The sequence below is a fragment of the Pteropus medius genome, unplaced genomic scaffold, assembly GCF_902729225.1.
Source record: "Pteropus medius unplaced genomic scaffold, Ma_sr-lr_union100, whole genome shotgun sequence".
NCBI classification, from domain to species: domain Eukaryota; kingdom Metazoa; phylum Chordata; class Mammalia; order Chiroptera; family Pteropodidae; genus Pteropus; species Pteropus medius.
The window spans coordinates 18,466,665-18,477,496 of record NW_024352784.1 but is presented as its reverse complement, the minus strand read 5'-3'; the positions used below and the strand labels follow the sequence as shown (position 1 = coordinate 18,477,496).

The 10,832-nt window shown below is 39.7% G+C and overlaps 1 long non-coding RNA gene across 2 annotated transcripts in view; it reads left to right on the top strand.

Annotated features, from left to right (window-relative positions):
- The window catches only part of LOC120590058 (uncharacterized), a 20,092-nt gene extending 11,573 nt beyond the window's left edge, over nucleotides 1–8,519 (top strand). The window contains exon 3 of one of the 2 annotated variants that reach the window (XR_005649628.1): nucleotides 8,422–8,519. This is a non-coding gene — a long non-coding RNA (uncharacterized LOC120590058). Of the gene's footprint in view, nucleotides 1–5,028; nucleotides 5,208–8,421 lie in introns of those variants that run through there. The other variant, XR_005649627.1, reaches the window with a different exon arrangement.
- The last annotated feature ends 2,313 nt before the right edge of the window (nucleotides 8,520–10,832 follow it).

The following is a 10,832-nucleotide window of genomic DNA, read 5'->3' as shown; positions in this document are numbered from 1 at the left end:
TCACTATAGCCTTCTTACCTAGAACACTTGACCTTCAAATGTTGGCTCGTCACTGCCCCACACACTGGTCAGTGGTCATATTATAAGTGAATAGATATCTTACCACTGTTCTAAAACTAGGATCTGCCTTTTCCTTTATGGGTCCCTAGCTGTGGCCTTGTCATATTCTCTTGACTCAAGCTTATGTCTCTGCAGAAGGTTCTTCTCTGTTTTTGCCATCTCTCTCCGCTCCACTCTAAGGGCTAAGGCCCATTTCCTGCATTTGAAGCTTTTGACTAGGCTTCTGGTTCCTGCTGCCAACCACACTCTAGCCTCCTTCCCAGTCAGCCACCCAAGGATAAGAATATCCTGTAAATCTCTGGGATCAGGAATACTGGCTGCTTGCCTCAACTTACTATCTACCATCATTGTCCCTGAACACCTGATCCAGGTAATGCAACAACATCTGCCTCGCTCTGCTCCTTTGTTTGCACTAGGAGACCCAAAAGTTAATCCAGACCCTGATCGTCTGTCCCATTTGCTATGGTCAAGCCATCTTTATTCAGTGATATCATGAGAGATGACAAGAGTCTTAGCTATATAATATATGGATTTTTTTCTCTTATTTCCCAAAATAACATGCTCAAATTGAACAAGAAAGAAAGAAAGAAAGAAATAGATAAAGTAAAACATCTGGGTCTCTTCCCTCTAACCACAGTTTATCCCTTTCCCCAAAGGTTAAAAATTTAGTAAATATACCCCCAGACTTTATATATATTAAGCACCCTTATTTATGTCCCTTCTACCTCCCTCTACTCAAGTGCTCTGGCAGACCTGCAAGGTTGCTGCAGTGCATTCTCGCACACATCATCTGAGCCCATTTCAGGCCTAAAAAAAGGGAGTGAACAAGATCATCAGGGCATTACTACATGCACCTAGCCTCCCCTCCTGAAGCTGCTCCACTTGGTAGGCCAGAGCCAAGAAGCCTCGGGCACCTGCTCAGCTCCTACCAGCCTGCCAAAACCACTTGGCATACACAGCCTACACAAAGGCCACTTTTTCATAAGTGGCCTCTACAAAAGGCCACTTTTTCAAGACTGAGAGAGCTATTTTGTCTTATTCATATAAACAAATGTAGAAAGTCAAACAACATGAAAATATAGAAGAATATCTCTCAAATAAAAAACAAGAAAAATCCCTAGGGGTTGGGGGTGGAGGAGAACTCTAAGGAAACAGAGATAAGTAATTTGCATGATAACGAAAAAATGCTCATAGAATGCTCACTGAACTTGAGTAAAATAGAGAAACTTAAGGAGAATTTCAACAGTTAGAATATATAGTAAAGAATCGAGCAGACCTGAGGAATACAATAACTAAAATGAAAAATACACTAGAAGGAATCAATAGCAGACTATCTAATACAGAACAGATCAGTGACCTGGAAGACAATCTAGTGGAAATCAAACGGTCAGAACAGCAAAAGAAAAAAAATTTTAAATAAAAATAGTTTACGGGACATATGGGATAACATCAAACACTCAAACATTCACATTATAGAGCTCTCAGGAAGAAAAAAGAGAAAAAGGAACAGAAACTTTAATTAAAGAAATAATGGTTGAAAACTTCACTAATCGAAAAAAGACGTCTGGGGTCAGGAAGCACATAGAGTTTCAAACAAGATGAACCTAAAGAGACTCACACCAAGACTTACTGTAATTAAAATGGCAAGTTAGAGAGACGATCTTGAAGTAAGCGAGAAGAAAACAATGAACTACAAAGGAAACTCCCATAAGGACATCAGATGATTTCTCAGTAGCAACTTTATGGGCCAAAAGAGAGTGGCAGGACATCGTTAAAGTGATAAAAGAAAGGAAATTACAACCCAGAATAATTTACCCAGCAAGGTTAGCATTCATCATTGAAGAAGAAATAGTTTCCTTGACAAGAAAAATTAAAGGAGTACATCACCATTAAACCAGCTTTACAAGAAATGTTAAAGGGCCTTTTTTAAGCAGAAGGTCATAACCAGAAATAAGAAAATATAAGGGAAAAAAGTCTCACAAGTAAAGCAAATCAGATATTTAAAAAGCTACTACAAAGGTCAAAAGAAAAGAGTGTTAAACTCAACTCAAACTACAACACCTAGTTAGGAGACACATAGCACAAAAAGATCTAAAATATGACATCAATAACAAAGCATGGTGGGGTGGGGAGTGAAAATGTCCTTATGGAATATATTTGAACTTAAATGACTAACAGCTTAAAATAGACTGCTGTAGATATAGAATGATATACGTAAACCTCATGTAACCACAAACCAAAAATCTATAAAAGATATACAAAAAAACAAGAGAAAGAACCACTCCCCGCCCCACAATAAAACACTAAAAAAAAAAAAGCAAACCACAAGAGATCAAGAGAAGGAATATAACTATAAAAACAACAACAATAACAACAACAAAAAACCCACTAAATAACAAAATGACAATAAGTACACATTTATCAATAATTACTTTAAATGTAAATGAATTAAATGCTCCAATAAATAAAGTGGCTGAATGGATTAAAAAATATGATCCATCTTTATACTGCTTATAAGGGACTCACTTCAAATAGAAAGACACATACAGACTGAAAGTGAAGGAATGAAAAAAGATATTCTATGCAAATAGAAATAAAAAGAAAGCTGGGGTAGGAATACTCATATCAGACAAAAATAGATTTCAAAATGAAAGAAATGTAAAGAAAGACAAAGCAAGTTGAATTGCTAGGTATGTACATATAAAATTTTGATGAGCACTAAAAACATATTTTCCCAATATCTTATCAAAACTTGCATTACTACAATAGTGAGCGACAATGCTCATGTCCTTGCCAACAATGAGTATTTTCACTCTTTTTCCAGTTTGCCAATCTGGTGACTGAAAAATTATATTACATTAAGTAGCACTGCTTTAGTGTTTGGTAGAGTATCTTTTCAAACATTTGTTAGACATTTCTATTTCTTTCCCTGTGTCTGTTTGACCTTATTTTTACATATTTATATTTTAAGTTTTTAAATAAACCATAATTTAGATATTATTTTTTAAAATATGTTGCAAATATTTTCTCCCGGCCAATTGTTTGCTTTTTAAACTTTATTCATAATATATTTTGCCAAGTAGTGATTTAAAATTTTTAAGTAGCCAAATCTGTCAGTCATTGCCTTTAAAGTTTCTGGATTTCAAGCCATTCTTAGAAAGCCCTTCCCCACACCAAAATTATAAAAATGTTTCTCTTATTTCCTCTTGTACTCTCATAGTTTCATGTTATATGTTTAGTTCTGTAATTCATATTTGTGTATGATATAAGTAAAGGGTCATACTTCGCTTTCTCTAAAATGAAGAGAGCTATCCAGGTGAGTTTATTGAATACTCTGTTCTTTCCTCACTGATTTGTAATAACCGTTTTTGCATACTAAATTCCCACTCTTTATGGATCTGTCTTTGGACTTGTTTCTGTTCTGCTTATATATTACTGCTATGTGCTTTAAGTGAGCCCAGGATTAAATGGCTTATGCTATATTAAAAGAGAATGATTGGCCTTAATTTATGTTTGTATCATACCAATGGATACAAGTTTAGTGCTCTGTGAAAATTTTTAAAAGAGGATTCGAAGTGGCTTTCTTTAACACTGGTCCTTTGGGATTTATACGAGGTACAGCAGAGCAGAAGAAAAAGAGATTATGTGAATCTGAAACTTGAGGACAATTTAAAAGATTCATTTTCTAGACTCTGTTTCCTATTGTACATCTAAAGGTCTTCAAGAGTTGTCTGTTTATTCATTCATTCAGTTGACATTTATTGTACACTTACTATATGTTATTTATACTGTATTAAGCACAGGAAAGACAAAATAATTGACACCGATCTTGCCCCCAAACAATTTATAGCCTCATTAGGGGACACGAAAATATAAACAAGTATTAGTTTAAAAAAGGTATGATAAAGATAAATACAAGATAGAAAGGTGACACAAAGTGAGGGTACATGAGCTCAGAGAAGAGGAGCAGATACATACAGAGCTGGGTTCTAAAAGGTACATACGAGCTCACAAGGTAGAAGAAGTCACCCCAGATAATCCAACAGAGCCAGCATTGATAGGGACACAGTGCTGGTCACAGTAAGACTGGAGCGCCGAGGTACTGATAAGGGCTTCTAAGGGCTGAAGGATAGAGAAAGAGCTAGATAGAGCAGCTGTTGAGGAAGTTAGAGAGACAGAAAAAATCATGAAGGGCTTTTGTGAATGTGAAAAGACACATGAATAATTTTCATTGGAAGATGAAATCACCATTTTTACATTTTGGAAAAATCACTTTGGAGTATGGAAAATAGATCAGAGGAAAGTGATATTAGAGCCATAGATACACGTGCGGGGTTATTGTAACATCCAGGCTATTGCAAATATTTCTGTCTCGCATCATCTCTCTATATAGAAAGAGGGATGATGGGGGGGGGCGCAATTAGGTTAAGTAGTCATATTGTTTTTCTTCAAGCTACATTAATAATGGTTCATCATTTATAAGGAAAAATAATTAATCTACATATACACTGATAGCTAGCCTATCCAGAGATTTTTCTTACTGGTATGGGGTAAACCAGGCAATACACTATGTACAGAAACAGGAAATCAGGCAATGAAATTTGCCTAGAAATAAACTCTTAGAAAGATTTTTTCCAAGTCATTAAAATAAGAGAAACTTAATCCTAAACTACATTTTAAATTGCATCCAACTTAATCTCCCTGATTGAAATTTTAAAACCTCTTTCTGAGATTTAAATGACTCTAGTTCTAACCAGTTCAGAGCAATAACTCTGAGAACAGTATGGGAATAACTGGTTAGGCAAGCCACCCTTTTCAGGTGCTCTTGAAAGAGGCTCCCATCAGTTGGGGGAGGACTGTTCCCCACTTAAGCAGCAGAGGTCTGGAAGCCAATATGCTTGGAAAATAGCTCCTCCTTATAGGTACCGCAGGATACAATCCACTGTCTCTCTGCATTTCCTTACACAGGAGTCCCCAACCCCTGGGCTGCAGACCAGTACCAGTCCGTGTCCTGTTAGGAACTGGCCGCACAACATGAGGAGAGCTGCGGGAGAGCCAGCAAAGCTTCATCTGTATTTGCAGTCCCTCCCCAGCACTAGCATCACTGCCTCAGCTCCACCGCAGATCATCAGGCATTAGATTCTGAGGAGCACCAGAGCTCCTGGACCAGGAGCACTGGTCCAGGGTGACAAAAAGGTTGGGGACTGCTGTTCTTACAGACTGAAAAAGAACACGTGCATTTTGCTTTGTCTTAGAAATTTTCACCTTTGTCTTTATCCAGAGTTATATTTTATATTCATTTAATATCAAGTTGATTGGTTAACATTTGGTCAGAGAACCACTCCTAATCTGGTCTTAAAATGTGGAATAAAGTCCAGATCCAGCTGGAAAGTTTCCAGCGATTCACGACAGGTGTTGTCTATCTCAAGATACTGAAAGCTCATGGGAAAAGAACTGGAAAGGAGATTGGAAGCTAAATCAAATGGGACAGACATTGAGCAGGTTTGCTTCTTCCATCTTTTCTGATAATGGCTCTGCCACTTGTCATAGGATATGGTTGTTATGGTGACAGCATAGAGGAAGATGGGGTGGAGAGAGTGGAGAGGGTGAACTGTGATGATAAAGTAAAATGTGACTAGATAAAGAGCTTTGGGCATGCTCGTTTGGACTTAGTTAACCTTGCTCAAGTCTTAAAACACCCATAGCCTGCTGTCATGAAAAGCCCAGGAAGATCTAGGATTGGTACTTACCCTCCCTGTCACTGGCATTCAAGCATCCTTGCTCAGTGTGTCCCACTGTGCCTGACTCATTTCACTTTACTTTTGATGATTTTTCTCTCAAGGTTTCTGTCATTCCTCAATGTTATCTTGCTTCTATCACAACCACTCTGGCAATGCATCAATCTTTGGCTTCTTGTGCCTAAGCTTTAATTAGGAACAGAGTACCTGCGCAACATAAGGAACACGTCTAGATGCTGGTGGTGTGCTGTCTCCAGTTTTTCCTCAGCAGCTCATCCAAGCCTGAGCTCCACTCAGGCAGCATCCCCATGACATGCATAAAGCACCCGTCACAGTGCCTGGGATGTTTTTAGGAGGATTTATAATAAGAGAAAGAAGTAGATAAAGATCTTGAAACGCCAAACAAAAGGTACAAAAAAACAAATAAACGAACAAACAAACAAAAAAACCGGAAGAGAAAAGATAACTGTAATAGGAAAGGACAGTCATAGGATATATAAGGTGACGCGTTTGATGTGTAAATTTAGTGTGTGTGTATGGAGTACGAAAGAGACTAAAAAAGAATCATCAAGCACTTTGAAAAGAACTGGAAAAAGCCTGTTTTGTAAAGCCAAATATGATGCTAAATTATAACAGAGAGATCTTGTTTTTAGAATTTTGCCTTAGGGGAAAAAAACTTTACATTCCTTTTTCTTAAATTCTTGTTCTTAAATTCTTTGGGACTCTTTAAAGGCACTTTTAGATTAAGCTTTTGTGGCGGCTGACGAATGACTACTTGAGATTTATTACTTATAGGAAAATTGCTGTTTGACTATCGCCATAGGAACAAAAGGCTTTTGATCATAGGGACATAACATTCTAATAACAAGCTTTCTGCTTCTGTACTCCCCACTTGCACACCCCGGCTTATAGGTTGACAGGTAGTGAATAGGAGAAAAATAGACCTTTGCGTTCAGACAGAATGAAGAATGGGATTTGGGGCTTAACAACCCTGTACCTCAACATTTCGGGGCTGCTTAATTTAGGGTCTGCGTACCCCTGGCAGACCCAGCTGGCTGAATAAAGAGTGTGTTTCCAATAACTCACTTATTTCTGGTGGTCCGTGTGTCTTTCGGGGGCTGGCGGCTTTTTGTGTCCAGTCGTGTGCATGGCAAAGTGTTGGCACCTTCACATGAAATATAGATGGCATTGCAAATGGCAATAAAAAATATATACATGCACAGCTCTAATATGAGGCAAAGGAAAGTTATAGTGTGTATGGGGGTTCAGAGAAGGGGGAGGCCTCACAGAGTGAGGGCAACATGGTCTCTGCTCAGGGCAGGGCTCCAGCCTGCAGCGTGGGCAAAAGGGGAGGAACCGTGTGTGGTTGGGGACCTCAAGTTGTCAGGTTTGGCTTGATGCTTGTCAACTCTGCAGAGACTACCAAAAAGCCTGTTGGTCAAACAAAACTAAGCTCATCAGGCTGGGTGCACACTGGAGAACAGCACACTAATAGTCTTAGTATCTCAGAACGGGGAGGCTGGGGGCGGGCGGGGGGTGGGCGGTATTTGTATTGTTGGAGGGGTCTGGATTTAAGTGGTTTAAAGTGAGTCACAAAGGGTAACTAGCTGGAATTGGACGAGTTTTGTGACACAGTAGTTGAGGATTAGCAAGTCTTGAGAAGTAAATTTATCTACAAAGAAGCCATTTACCCAAGTAAACAAAATCTGTTGTTCTCCTAGCAGAGCTGTTTGTCTAGATGAAAAAACTGCCTGAACCAATAGGTTTGGTTTATAAGGATTTCCTGAAACCCACAGTGACATTAGATATTGGTATGAAACTTTATCTTCCTGGGCTAAAATTTTCATGGAACAAATGATGAAGTCATATTGACACAGGTGGTCTCAGTTCTCTGTTTCATAGGTAAGGTACGAGGTTGCAGGTAGTTCCACTTTTCAGGGTGGCGCTTAGAATGGGTTAAAAGATAGTGGGTTGAGAGGGTGGATTCTTCTAAGCCACAGTGACTTAACTGCCAGGTAGCAGAATAAATAAATAAGTTGTAATAACTTATTTGAAATCCTAACATTTTATCACTGCGATATTGCTAGCTTTAGTCACCTGCTTTTTATTCACACTACTGTCATCCCACCTGAAGTTATTTTGGAATTGGAGTCTTCTAAAAGGTCCTCCACCCTCTAGTCTCTCTCCTTTCCATCCATCCTACCTGCTGCACCCATATTCATCTTGCCAAAATGTAACTTGGGCCATGTCACTCACTGATCACACAGCTTTTAAACTTTAATAAGTAAGCCTTTAATAAGTAAGCCTGCTAGGTCCCATTTCCAGCCCCTGCACTATCCTGCATGTCCATGAGTACCTGCCTTCAGACCTCACCCTGAGGTCTGTAGAGCTGGGAAGACACTGTGGATGGGTTGGGAGGGGTGGCCTCCAAATTAAGAGAAAGTGTGGGATTTACAAAGGCATATTCTACCAAAAGTCTATAAGACGCAAATGGAAATCAATGCATGATGTTCAAGGTTTAGTGCAGTTTAGATATTTTCTTTAAAAGTGGCTAAACTGTGTGCTCAGATTTAAAAAACAGACAAGAACCTGGTTTTAAGAAAGAATATAATTAACGTTGCAGGAAACGACACCAGAAGATTTGGACGTTCAGACAACTTTGTTAGTGGAAGGAGAGTTTATTAGGCCGGCGGAGCACACAAAAGTACAAGCTCATTCAGGTTAGCTTTCTTACTTACAACTTTCATATCCCGGCAGTGTCCATGCAAGGGGCGTGTGATTTCTCTGTCTGGGGGTCTATGTGCACTTCCTAACTCAGGATTGGAGGGAGAGTTCCAGGCGGGGGCTGCAAGGGGGAAGGAATTCCCTGACCACCAGTCCTATCTATTTACAGATCGTTATGTGTGGCAAGAGTTTCTAGAAGGCCATTTAAAGATGTATAGGGCGTGGTTAACCTACAACCGGCTGAGTAGTCATTTCTGCAAGCCCTTTCCTTTGTATTTTTCGGATGCCTCCTCTCTTACTAAAGCACATGAGTTTTCTCTCAATCTTGCCTACAGTTTCTCCCTCATTATGTATGAATTTCTAGAGATGGGACAACTCCTTTGCTGAACTACTTTGTGCCGGCCCAGTGCCAGACAATGAACTACACACACTCAGTTATCCCCACAAATGGAAGCAGTGGCTCTTACCCTCCACACTTCACAGATAAGGTGCCTCGGTAGTCAGAGAATTTGCACAAGGAATGTACGTTCTCAATGCTAGTAAGTGACAGGTCAGTATTTAATTCCAGATCAAGCTGCCTCTTGCAGACTGAATTTGCAAACTCATATTCTAAAGAGACCCACAGCACCTCCACCTTCATTCCATAGCAGCCTGCCCTGTCCTCACATTCCTGCTCCTTCCACAAGCGACCAGATTGCTCTTATTGACCAGCCACGGCCCCTTGGGAGGCTTTCCACTCACACCTCTCCTGCAGCACAAAACTGCTACTATTAACACTATACTTCTGATACTGTTTCTCCCTCTCCTACCACCACCATCACCTTCCCTAACACTGATGAGCACTTTCTCTGGGTGGGCTTGGGCTCGTTAAAGCCCTTTACAAAAATTATTACATTGCCTTGCAGGGCAGTAGGGTGGGTTGAAGCAGTTCAGTTTAAACAATTAGTGATTGAATTGTTCCACTTTTCTTGTAAGTATTTGACTTCACGCAGACAGAAACTAAAGTAACTATTTCTGGTTCTGATAGATCTGTCATTTTTAAGTTTTCTTGAGGCTTTTTCTTAGTATCAGTAGATTTCTCCTAAACCTAGGGAGGCCACAAATCTCACTTTGCCCGGGATGGTCTGATTTACACCTATTGTCCTTACTTAATTATTAACGGTTCCCTCTTTCATTTGCAAAGTATTTAGTCATCCTTCTTAAATCTGCTCTTGCAGCTAAATAGAAGGAGCAAATGTTTTTGCAAGGCTGTAGGGCTCACTGAAACCTGTAACCAGGCTGCTATTAGAAAGCCTTACCTGGCTCGCATCTTTGCAGCCAACATGTACTTCTCGCCTGTTTTCTTCCCAAGCCTGCGTGGGGATTTATTCACCTGAGGGATGCTTGGTGTGTATGCACAGTGGCTGTCTTCACATCTAGTAGGGTCATGCCATTCCAGGGTTGGGCTATAACTTCTCTTTGTAGGATGAAGAAGAAATTTATATGATTTACAAGCTATACTAAGGAAAATGAATAGTCAAAGAAACATGAGGGTGGAGAATTTTCATGCCCCACATGAAGACGATTTCCCCTGTTGATGTAAAGCCTTACCTTAGAATGCAGTGTGTGGGCTCAGTCTGAGGGGTGATGGCAATCCAGAACCAAGTGCAACTTGGTTAAACATTAAAAAGTTTCTGTTTTTTTTTAACTTCTACCTGCAATTAGGAAAATGTTTAGCTACTGTGGCCATTGAGGATCAATTACTCCTGATTAGAGTGTTCCTGGGAAGGAAGGGCCCCCTGAGAGACAGCCTGATTGGATGACAAAGCAAAGCATAGTTTGAAGGGAAAAAAAATGCTCACTTGGAGGCAATCTAAATTGATACCAGTGTCAGTGTGCCTGTCAAATGAATAGGTATCTTATGAAATATTTACGCAATGGGGTTTTCTATGATGCAGCCATTACTTTCAGCAGTCGCATACTACCCCATATGGATGCATGTCTAACTCCCACGGTGGTGGGCGGACATGATTCTCTGCTTTACAAACTGGGCTTGTAGAGAGGCCCTGATTCTCCCATGTGAATTCAGTTAGGCAAGTTACTTAACTTGAGCTTCTCTTTTATCCTTCATAAAATGCCTATTAACATCTAACCCATGGAAATAATAAAGGTGATGATGGATAGAAAGTTCTTGTATCCCATTGCAGGTGAGACTGGACATCACTTGTAAAATTCTTAATCTTTTAGCGGGAAATGTAATGGGACATCTCTTGCAGAGTTAATCTTTTTAGTAAACCTAGTTTTCTTCCCTCTTTTCTTTGGAAAAAGGCT